Source organism: Anas platyrhynchos, chromosome 7 (genome assembly GCF_047663525.1).
Source record: "Anas platyrhynchos isolate ZD024472 breed Pekin duck chromosome 7, IASCAAS_PekinDuck_T2T, whole genome shotgun sequence".
NCBI lineage: Eukaryota > Metazoa > Chordata > Aves > Anseriformes > Anatidae > Anas > Anas platyrhynchos.
In genome coordinates, this window is record NC_092593.1 from 4,292,995 (window position 1) to 4,305,481 (window position 12,487).

Below are 12,487 nucleotides of genomic sequence, written 5' to 3' on the forward strand. Positions count from 1 at the left end.
CTGTTACTGGCAACGCTGAAATAAGTGTCTTCAGCAGCTCTCTCCCATGGTCTGGTGCTAAATCACAGGAGAATAAAGCTAGAGGAGGGAAGGTCTCTAGTTACAGAGGCCGGTGCGCAGTCTCCTGTGCACTCCAGGGACTGCTCATGCAGCTGGATGGCACTGTGAAGGGTGAGCACAAGGTCCCCAAGGGCTGGGGACAGGAAAATGGCATTAAACTTAAAACCACTGCCACGCATAAGGCATGTTTGGTGCATGTATTTTTTAATCAGCACGTTGCTGGTGTATGAACTTGTTGGTCCCAATCTGTCACCTCTCCATGAAGAGCAGCCAACCCCTGGGTATCATTCTGGTGTTTAGATAGGGTTGCCATTAAGCCCCAGTTTCTGCATAACCACGTAAAATAAACTAGGGGCCTCACATTCGATTTTACTATGTGGATTTGGGTACTTCCTAAGAAATATTACTTTCCCCACCACAAAAACAGTAGTGTCAAAGTTGCTGGGCCCCAAATATTTCCTCACCTTTTTTTTTTTTTTTTTTTTGGCTTCATATCTGTTTACAAAAACCTATGCAATTTCTTTGCAGTTTGTTCTTTCCCCAAAAGCAAATCCTTTAGGGTATTTATTCCCCTCCAAATACAAATTATTCTGTTCCCCAGTAATTATCTGTTTTGCATACAGTTACACAGCTGAATCAGAAGCAGCAAGATATGAATAAATATATAAATAATGGACACACTGAGGTGTAGTTTCTCATGTTTAACATAACACAGGGGAATACATTTTTATAGCAAGCCAGTAAATGTTGTAAACTGATGTTTTCAATTCCAGTGACTTAGAATTAACTTCTAACTGTGAGATCTAAACTAGCTGCAGTCTTTTATAATCTCATGCTTTAAAGCTATAATGGCTTTTTTCATCTGCTGTTAAAGAAGAAATTATATTTTACTAGGAGATGGTAAAGGTAAACCACAGAAAAAAGTATACTTCAAACTGCTTAAATATGATTATTTTTGTTCCGTGTGATTTCACTCAGTGATATAAAGGAGAGAGCCCAGCTAGCTCATTGGAATGGGAATGTGCCGGCGAGTACAGAGAAGTACACGTTGTTTGCCAGTGCTTAAGGAGCTTACATTTAAAAAATAAAAAATAAAAAAAAAATAAATAAATAAATAAAAAAAGGAGAAACATATCAAAAAATGTAGAAAAAAAAAAAATTCACAAGAAGCAGTTCAAACATCTACCAAAGGCAACACTTTGTGCTGTGTACTTTTTACACATTTCACACACACAAAAATAATCTTCTTTGGAAGCACATCCTCTTCCAAGCCATGACAAAGGGCTGCAACCTCCCCAAAAGGCATTGCTCGGTCAAGCACAGCGCAGCATCTACCTTGTGAGGGTTTAGACTGGTCCAAAGCTGTTCCCAAGATTTCTTCAACAAGTGTTATTTTAAAATTGCTGACCCATAGCTCTCCTGATATGTTACAACCCTATTTTGACCCCAGCATCCCACCTGGGTTTCCTGTCAGATTGGAAGCACCCCAAAGCCTTAGGGCCAGCACCACTTTCACCACTCCGACTGGCAGAAGTAAATCCCTGGAGCTGGGCTTTGAAATGCAAACACGACGTGTGCTGGGGCTCGCAGGCCTGATGCCACGTCTTCAGGAACGAGGTTAAAGCTGTGAACTCAGATCTGAACCTGGACCTTGCGTTTAGATCCAAGGGTTTGGGTTGGGCCCCATCTCTAGTAAAAAAGGATAAAAAGAGATGAAAAGATAATTGCAGAAACTTAAAAGCCAATGCTGCATTCTTCTAAAATTACAAATTAAGCTATAAGCAATTCCAAACTATGCTGTTTTTATTAAAAATGACTTAATAATCTAATCTTCCTTTCTTTTCTTTTCTTTTGGAATTTATCATATATCCTAGTAATCGCACATAGAAATTACACAACACTACGCTGGATACTCCTGACAATATAAACACAATTGTTTATCCAGAAGCATTATAGGTTCATGCAAAAATATGGCATTTAAAGCTTGTGGTCAGATCAAGAAACCACAAGTATAATTGTTTGTTTATCCAGCCAAGCATTACTCTGTCGTGTAAGTTTATGGGGGTTTGGTCTTTATTTATTTATTTCTCAACCGTTTTAAAATTAAAGTTATGGAGTGAAAATAAATGATTAAAGGCAAACAGCTCATGCCTGCGCACACGGAGGAACATTTTTAATATGAAAATCGTGCCTTTGCCATAGCTTGTGCTGCTCCGTTTCGTGCTTCCATAGGAGCTGGGTGATAACGGGGCCCTTTGGTGGAAGTTCTACATATTTTCTCCTCAGTTCGGGGCAGCTGGTTTCTTTCCTCTCGGAGGAGAGAGCTGAAGTGTATTTATCACTCCAGCAGTGACTCAAAACAAACAGGAAGTCTTCATCAGCAGACTCCTGGGCAAGGCAGATACTAAGGTACTGGCAGAAAGGAAACAGAGGCTTTCGGCCGTGGGAGTCAGACACACAGCGTACACTGCAGCTACAGCAGATAACCAGATTAGAGATCCACCAAATTATTCTTAAAGTCATAAAAAACTATGTATAAAAATAAAGGGCATCCCGCGCTGGTGGCGGGGTGAGGAGAGCCGCGGGAGGCTGCGCTTTGATGCTGCTCCTCTCGCCCCAGCCAGGCTTGCTTCTCAAGCGGGGGCTGCCAGCAGGGCTGGCCCTCTGGCCATGACCTGGGGGGGAAAGAAAGGAAAAATAACAAGGCTTACCTAATGGTTTTAACTACTGAGATGGTTATTAATATTCACTGCTGGTTTTTAGAAAGGTGTCTGAAAACAGGCTAATAAATGGCCCGGCAGCGGGTGACTCCTCCTGCATTGACTGGAGACATTCTGACATAGGAGCTGCTCTGCTGTTGTTTCTTTAAACTTTCTTTCCCCGCTTGTGTTATTAAACATTAAAATACTTCAGTTCGTGGTAACAACAATAGAAAATGAAGCACAAGACCCAGGCTGATAGCAACTACAGGCCTCATTCGTGCACGCCTGCTGGAGACATCTCAGTAGCAGCAGTTTTCCTCACGCTGGGCAGTGGTGCTGAGAGCTCTGCCATGGTGCTGAAGGACGCGTTGGCTCTCATACGAGCACCATGGTTCGGGTCACACTCACGGTCTCGGCCAATCTGTCAGATCAAGGACTCTTGCTGAAAATTGGGAGTGTTGGGAAGAGCCATTATCTGCTTCCCCTGCTCTCGCGCTGCTCCCCAGGCATCTGCTGTTTATTGCGCCCCAAGACAGGGCACGGTGATACCTTCACTCTGACCCGCTGCAGGCTTATCTCTGGGGCCGGCAGGAAACGGCAGAGGCTGCGGTGTTTGCTGGTTAGAAGGAGATTTCTGCACCTTTAAATGGGCGACAGCCTTCTGTGGCTCTTGGCCAGCCCCAAAAAGCTGCAGTGCTGGGAGCCTACCACACCAGGCAGCCTGCCCTGTGGAGAGAGATGCCCTGGAGGAGCATGGCAGGGCGAGTCCCACAGTTTGGTATGTCCAGGCTGGACTTGGTTTGAGCTGTCACTACCAGCACCCCGAAGCAGCAGACGTCACGCCCTTATCATGTAGCTGCACCCTGTGACACCTAACCTCAACGTCTCACCACAGAAATCCAGCCTGCTATTATTAAGGATGGCTGGCTTGGCTGCGAACTGAAGGTGCATAGGGCTGATATAGGGAGCACCAGATACTCACATCCTCACCAACAGTTAGAGGGGCACTGCAAACACTGACCGGCCACAGACATGACAGCTTGACATCACCATGTCACCATGGCCTGAGACATCCCAGACAGAAGAGGCATTAGCGGTGGAAGGACCATTTTAAAAGACTGAGTGTTTCATACTGACCCCTGTGCAATCTCCATGGGACTGCCCTACAGAAAGCTGGCTAAGGTCTCTGTCAGAGAGATGACTACCAAAACCGCTGGGTCAGGATTCTTTTTTTTTTTTTTTTAAGCATCTGGCAAAATGCATCACCACCCTATTGACTCACAGATGTGTCAAGGCGTAAAGTCAAGCTAGGTGGGTAATTCTGGTAATTCTGGAGAATTTCTCTAGGGATCAGACTGTCTGCATCCTCCTAAGGAACAGTCTGGTCTAGCCGGCATCTTGGCCAGTGCCAAGGAAGAGAAACCTGTTGTAGGTCGGCTGGTGTGCAGTGCCCATCCCTTTTGCTGGGGGACATGACACAGCAGAAGACTTCCTCCCTCCTCCCAGAAGGGTCAGCTGGAAAATGAGTCAGAACTAGGCCCTCAACTGTAGCCCAGTTGCACAGAAGGCAATATCCTTTCATGTTTGTGTCAAAAACTTGAAGCCTTGGTCTGGAGATGGCAACTTTGCTTACCAGATGAGCCCTTTGGCTATTCACCCGCTCAAAAGCAACTTCAGTGACACACTCCATTTTATATTTTGCCAGCTGAAGATCTGAAAATATGAGAGAATTAGAAGAAGCACAGCACTGGAGAGTTGATTTGCAGCCACAGGGAGCAAGTGGAATAGCTGAGAGCTGAGTAGAGATCTGTAACTCATGCTCAATGCTACATCTACCTCCTCAGACCTCAGAAATGTTCAAGCAAATTAGCCAGCTCATGGTAAATACTGACTGCTGTGCCTAAAGGTTAGCTTTGAAACTATGCTGGAGCAGTCTTTGGGCTGCTCTGGCTAGCTTGTACTAATCTTGAATTTACCATCTGCAAGCCAAGTAAAGCTAGAGTGAAACATATTTCCACCACATGTCTTTCCATCCCTTTCTTTGCCTCTGGCACAGGCTTTACAACCAGGGCTGTGGAGAGCAGTTAGTGTGCGATGCTGGGAGGATGCTGGGAGAATGCTGAGCCAGGGGTATGACCCTCTGCACGGCACCAGAGAAACCCAGCAAGGCAGAGACCCCACTCCTGAAGTTAAAGAAAGGAACTGTCGTCTCAGTATTTGATCTTCAACCAGCTGCATTCAAAATGTTGGATAGCACAGGTCTTTTGAAGCTGCTCTCCAAGTGATAGAGGATTACTGGCTTTGGTGATGAAGTGCACAAGACAGGATTGGTTGACTGAAGGAATTTTTTTTTCCCTTGGCATTGCTCTGTGCCATCTTATTTGATTACATTATTTCTTCCTCTCAAATGTGTATTTTGCTTCTCCTAATCTTTGAACAACTTTGTGCTGCAACCCCAAGGTCTGCACATCAGCATTTTGCACCCTGTCCAGGATTCAGGCTGTGGGCCATGTGCCATGTGCCATGCTTTACCACATGGCCGTGTGCCATGCTTTACCACAACCAACCCAACATGCCATCCTTCCTAAAGACCTGACAACAGGCCAGAACGAGGGCTACGGCTTGGGTGTCCCCAGAGCAACATAACACGTGCACGCTCTCCCGTGGGAGGTGGCACGCAAGCAAAGCACTTGAAATTACACATGTAGCTGATTTTTATCACAATTCATTTTAAAAACCAAGAGCCACATTTTGCAAGCTGGTATTCACAAGTAATATATAAATCCTTATTCTTAAGGAGGGTCAGAAACCAAATTGGAAGCATTGAGGAGAACTTATGTGGAATCAAAGAGAAGAGGATGAAAGCAGAGAAAAATGTTGTGCATTCAACTCTTAAGTCCTGCTCAACTCCGTGATGACAAACAAACAAACAAAACCCGTGTCTCTTTTTCTCAGCTCAGTGATTACAGCAAACCCACAGTGCCAGCTTCAGACTGGCAAGGCAACTAGCACTGCTCACAAAAACAAATTCAACGGATGATTTTTTCTTTGTATCAATTGATTTAATTATAAGGGTCTTCCACATTCTCACCTATTTCCTTCTCATCAGTCAAGGCATATTTCTGTTTCCCCTGCTGTTGTTTCAGACATATGAAAAAATGAGGAATGAAGGGGAAAATCATGAAGGTATACTGCACACACAGAAGAACTGTGAAAACTCTTTTCTTTTAAAGTCACTAATTCAATAGCACATGCAAAAACGCTACTCAGGAAATCCACGTTGCCACAGTAATTCTGATCTGTCTCAGAGCTTCCACCCAGGAAAGGTGTCTCTGATGTTACCTAGGAGTCATCCAAACAAAATATTTCCAAAAGAAGCACTTGGCACCCCCTTTCTAATTCAACTTTTCAGCTGGCAGTAAGAAATAAAATGAAAATAAAAAAAAAAAATACCAAAAATAAAAAATAAAAAGGATTTATTTATGATTTATTTATTAGGTAAGAGATGAACTCCCAGGACATGTTAGTGCCTAGACCCAGCCTGGCTGCACTACTATTCCAGGCTCATCGGCACATCAAGAATACTAATTTAGACTTAGGGCATTAGGGAAAACTCTCCTGTTTTAAACACGGAAAGCTGTCATTTAGTTATTTCTTGAACAAATACACTTCAAACAATGCGAAGGAAACGGCACTTCCCATTTATACGAGTTTACCAACAACAATCACGATGAAAAGGACAAAGACTATTCCAGGTTTATAATGGCTGTTGGTATAACATGCTGTCCCGTGCAGCAGGGCGTGTTGCAAGGTCTGAGAAACTTCTTAAAGTTCTCAGAAATCTTCAGCCAGGACCGCTGCCCATCGGCATTACAAATGCAGTAGGAGATCCTCCTGTTCTGAAAAAGCATTCATTAGGGCGGCTCTGCCTTTGAGATACCCTCATTAGGAATTAGTTGACTTACAAAAGCAGGTTCTGAGCTCATTTGTACCAGCACAACAAAGAAATATCACTCCTTAAAAGCAACAGGTTACTCTGTTTTGGGGATGGGTTTTGAAAAGAGCAGAGCCTGCACTAGAAAGTATAACAAGCAATTGTTGTTCTCTGTCCAACCTATGTAAATCAGGAGTAAACATAGTGATGTTAGCAGGGTCGTGCTGGTGGAGCCCATCAGCAGAGCTTGGTAGGGGTAACAACGACCACAGGGAGATAAGATAAGGCTGTAAAGGTTGGGAAAAGAAATATCAGAATTACCAGAGCATTTAGAGCCAACTGAGACAGTTTTCCCACTCTCTTCTAGGAAAAAACCTGATCCTTTGCACTTCACCCTGAGGGAGGAAAATAATCATTAGTGTTACATTATAGAAATAGGTAAAATAATTGTCTAAGATGCAGACACCCAAACCAAGTAAGAATATGTGTGCACAGCTGTAATTTTTATCCATTGTGACATAACCTACCCTTACTATTATCCTCTCCCATTAGGTCATTTCTAAAATTTAGCTCTCTGTGAACTGGGACCCTGCTATTCTGCTCCTATTTTTGCCACTATAAATACAAGAAACGACTTGGCTGCGTGGCATGCTCTCCTTCAAAGCTGTAGGTTAAACAAAACTTTAACTGTTTCAGATAAAGACAAGCAGAAGGTGTTTTTAAAAACATCCCAAGCGAAGGAGTGCATTTCCTGCTTCCCGAATTCAACCTACGGCATCAGACATCTGTAACTCTGTTTACATTCCAGCCCTTCACAACTTAATACTGCTCGGAGCATCAATAATATAGGGCACATTTCTGACTGTTCTTTAGATATTTTTTTATCTCCATGGGACTTCCTGGTTTGGGATTTTGTAGTTTACAGTTTCTCACTAATAGTAACTAGCTGCAGCATTTGGCCTTAAGAGTTTACAAATTATTTAAGCAGATATAGGCAGCCTATTTTAATTACAGTAAAGAGTCCTGTAGAGGGCTCGTCTGTTTTTCCCCCTCCAACTATATCAGTTGGCTTAATAAAGATATTACCACTCCCTATAAACCCAGCTGTAATCAAGTCCTCAGATATGCTAGCATTTGTTAATGTATTCTTGCAGCTTTAAAAATATACATCCTATCTCCAAGTAAATAGATGTCCATTGCTTTAACGACAGCTGTGTGAGCTTTCTGTGGCACACACACATTTTATTTGGTGCATGTGTGTGTGAATGCACATTCCAATACACCTAAGCAAATTTCTCACCCTCCTCAGACCAAGGATCGTCTGCTCTTTTCTGTGTATTAGAGCATCCCATTTAACTGTACAGGCTCTGCTCTTAGCACAAGCTCCCCTTTCCTGGAGGGTGTCCAGCACAGGCTTTCCTCTCCCCCACCTACAGAGGGCTGCATTTTTACAGGCAAATTCAGCATCCAGCATAATGTACCATGTCACACCTTCATCTCTGGTGTCTCTCTGTCCTCTTCTTCAGATCTCTTCTTCAGATTTCTAACATGCTGTTGCTGAATGCACTTTCTGACCACCATCTATATAACTTTCCACTACATGCTTCTAAAAAATTGCATTATTATGATTTGGATTACCTAGACTGTTGCTGCTCTCCTTGTTTCTTTGAAATCTGCATTCAAAGCCAAGGTGAGACACCAAGCCTGCAGTTTGCTTCTTGCACAGGGCTTCTTTCCTCTATAACATATCAAATTAGTACCTGAACATCACCTACCAAATCAACCGTGCATATTCACAACTCTTCTAACATTTGCGAGTAGCATTACTACAAAGGAAAGCTGGAGACAGCTTGATTAAGCAACTTGCCCAAGGTCATACAGGAAGTTGTAGAAGAGTTGAAAACAAAAGCCAGATCTTCTTAGCTCCTGTCCAACCCTCTCTGGAATGAAAAGGCCAAACTGCTCTGTGGAAATATTAGCCGAGTCATAGATCTCATTGTATAAATTTCATAATGAATTCACGACTTAGCAAAGAAAATAACACAGCGCTCCCAGCGCTGCTTTCCAAGGAAAAACTGCAACGGTGCTGCAGCAGCTGGGAAGCGTTCCCTGGGCTGGGAGCAGCGCTGGCCACGGCTGGAGTCACTCGGGAGCTGGTATGAGATTGTTTAGGATGGCAAAAGGAGCATCCCGAGTGCAACAAAGGCAGTATTTGTGTCTGCCCTCCTCCTGGTCTGCGTGGCTCTCAGTGATAGCCATGGGATTAAACAATAGTCCTGGCCCCTTGGCTGCAGACAGTTTGCTGCAGAGGCCCAATTAAGTTGTTGAAAGCCTAAACACGGGCACAGGAATCTGCTAATGTGGTTGGGCACGCACAATAAGGCCTCGTTCTGGCTCTGCTCATGCGCACAGAGCACCACCTTGCCGGGAGAAGAGCCCCCCATTACCACCAAGGCTCTTCCCACCGAGAAGTCCTGCTCAGGCTCAAGCCATGCACATTCCTACCTGTGGTGGGGAGGACTTCTGGATTTGCATGGGCATGGAGTTGAGGGGAGTTGGGTGGTCTTGGGCTCGCTGCCACCAGAGATGCACCCTCAGTGGCAGGCCAGCTCCATCATCGCTGATCATTGCCATTGCTGGCCTCATATTGAGTGGGAGCAAGGACTGCGGGGGCTCTGAGGAGTGACCCTGCAACAGGGGTCTGCCCACACCCTCCACGTGGATGCTGGGGATGAGCTTGAGATGCCTGCAAGTTTATCTTCTATGGGAGCCACATAAAAGCATACGTGCATATCCACACATTTTCGCCTGTACACAAGCAAACAGTTACTAAAGAGAGATCCCCCTGCCCAAACCTCGGCCAGGTTCAAGCCTCCCTAACATAAACACTTCCAGCAGCAAATGCAGCCTCAATAGCAATGCCAAGAGCAGATAGAGGCTCCCACATTGTCTCGGTACACAGGATGCCGGCTTGACATCATTTAGCGAAGACAATGCTCGCCCTCTTTCTTTTGGAATCACGTAAAAAACTTGGCCGAGTATGAAACGACTTCAAAGACACATTTCTGTGCCAGCCAGGATGCATCAAAGTTGGGAAAGCAACGACCCAATTCACCTGATCGGGGTAGCTGATAGAGGAGCGCGGGGAAGCTGCTTTTATCGCTGTACCTTCCCGGCGCTTCCTTCCTGCCCCGATGCTATTTCAGCCCTGCGCCCACCTCCGCGAGACCTGCCGGCCCCCTCCGGCAGGACGCGGGAGGAAAAAGCAAAGGGAAGCCCTAAATAAAGGAGGCCCGTGAGTTTCTGTGCAGTTACCGGGCAGTCACATCCTTCTGCTTTCCCCTGAAAAATCAAGCATCACCTTATCGTTTCCTCACCAAGATTAACTCCTGCTTCCTGAGGAGTATTGCTGAGGTAGAAAGCAGAGGTGGCAAATAAAAAATAAAAAAATAAAAATAAAAAAGAAAAAGGAGGGGGGGGGGGGGCTGAGAAGCCCAATCTGTCAAGCTCCGTTTTAGAAGAAAGGAAAACTGAAAAGTGAACGTATTTAACATGAGCTATTTCCTGCACTCAGGAGGGAAGAAAGCATGCTCCTAACTGTGTGCATGAGGAGATCTGCACTCGTGTTATCTCTGACCTGCAGCTTAGCCCTTGTGTCTCAGCTGCCAAAAAGCTCCCATTCAACGTTATGCTGAGTTCATCAATGCTCCACGTGTCAGGATCCTAACAGGAAAAAGCAGGACAGACAGTCACTCTATTCAACTGCCTGGGGACCCCATGACAACTAAAATCCCCTTGCAGACCGTCCATATCAACCTACGGCAGGTCAGAGCGCGTAACCCCTCCAGAACCGCAAGCCCGGGCCCACACCCTTTCCCCTTGTCAACATTGTCACTTTAAACAGAACATCTCGCCTTATCGCCCAACCTGGAGTAAGGATGACAATTAAGATGGATTGCAAAGCCTGCCTGCGCTTTACAATTAACAATAACTTGGCAGCGGGTCCCACGCAACTGTTGGGTGGTATGGCAAGAACTTTATCCCTGCTTAGTATTGCATTAGCATATTTAGTAGGCTGCAAGACATAATTCCTCAGATATGAACATATTTTGTCTTTTCAAAAAATCTGCAATTAAGCCATAACGTGCAGGCAGTGTGCAGCCGGCAGGAAACTTTGCAAACCCGCTGTTATTAGGGGGACCGTGCAAAAATGGCCCCTTTTGACCTTATGTCAATTATCTATTTAATAAGGAATCTATTCAATTAAAAAAAAAAATGTCTTAGCATGGTCTTTGCTGGGAAGCAACAATATTCCAGAGACTACAGCTGATATTCACTCGGCATCCACTCTGTTAACACCACTGTGCCTAAACAGGTTGGGGGTTATTCAAAAGCAGGGCTGGGGCATTTTGTTGATGTTGTTTTAATTTTTGGCTAGAAAAGCAGAATGCCTCCCTGCTGCCAGTCATTTTAAAACTTTATGTTTCAATAATTGTCAGCGTGGAAGAAATAAACCCCGGCAAGCAGCATCTTCCCCTGTATGTCGCACCTCCTTTTTTCTCTCTGACTGTCATGTTTACAGGTAAATTAACAGCCCTCCTAAATTAATTAAACGCGTTGGAGGAGCAGCTATTTAGCACGGCCTGACTTCATCGATTTCCTAACGCAGCACAAAACCCCCCTCAGCCCTCCAAAGCTTTTTAAGCATGTTTACGGTGTACATTTGTCTACAAAACCTGATCAGGTTGGGGGGGGGGAGGGAGGAGGGCAAAGATCTTCCTCCGATAACCCGGGCATTGTCCCCCGTGACATCTGTGCCGCTGGTGGACAGGATATCCTGCCAAATGGGAGAAGACAACTGCGTGACCCACCTTGGGCGAGAGGCACCGCGCTCTGATTCGAGCACAGCGGGAGCGGGCGCTGCCGCTCCCCGCAGCCCCGGCACGCACAAAGAGCAGCCCCCGCCCCGGCAAGAGCAGGGGGAGGTGAAAAGAAAGGGGAATACACGCTAAAAAACAAACAAACAAATAAATAAATAAATAAAGCAGAGGTTTAGGTGAGTAGCTCGTATTCGATAAGGGAAAGCAGATGAGAGCAACAAATGCAATTCAGCACACAAAGTCTTTCTTCATAAGACCGGCGGAGGAGCGGATTAAACCACCTGGCAATCTTGGCAAGAAAAAAAGAAAATCTCAGGCGGTGACAAAACAAAACAGGTGTAACAGGTATAAAACTTTTGCTCTCCAGTAATGCCCCTCTCTTCCCTGGAATGCTTTGACAGGTGCAGAAGTTCAAGTTACAGCGTGGAAGTGGCAAATAAATACACAGCATTAGTGTCTGACGTGCTCGCCGAGCAACCGGGGATGTTAATAACTGGCAAGGTACACTAATCTCTGATTGCAACATTTGGTTTACCTTAATCTGGAGGGACAGCTGTATTAAAGAGGGAATTATACTAATCAGTTCAAGGCCCTTGCATATAAAACTTCCCATTAGGCTTAAAGTACAACAGCTTACGCTCATTCTCTAGGAGCCTTACATCTGGTTCTGAATAAGGCTGGCTCTCATTTGCAAGGTACAAACCGAAAACAAGGGAGGGGGGAGCTGACAGTTGCTGGAGGATGGTTGATAGAAGAACAAGCTACTAATTCTTTGAAATTTTTTACAGCACGAAACTCGCTGTAAGGCATCTTAACGCTAAAAAAACAGGCATGTGTTATCAACCCTAGGCCATTTTTTCCTGTTACCGGAGGTGACCAACATAAAATAAAATTGATGATGTCAGTCAAAA

At 44.9% G+C, this 12,487-nt stretch overlaps 1 long non-coding RNA gene across 1 annotated transcript; it reads right to left on the minus strand.

Annotated features, from left to right (window-relative positions):
• Nucleotides 1–6,237: 6,237 nt before the first annotated feature.
• On the minus strand, nt 6,238–12,041 carry LOC110351379 (uncharacterized). The gene is made up of 4 exons (XR_005266914.2): nt 11,568–12,041; nt 10,334–10,419; nt 7,018–7,091; nt 6,238–6,661 (listed from the first exon to the last, which is right to left on the minus strand). It is a non-coding gene; the product is annotated as an uncharacterized lncRNA (long non-coding RNA).
• Nucleotides 12,042–12,487: the final 446 nt, after the last annotated feature.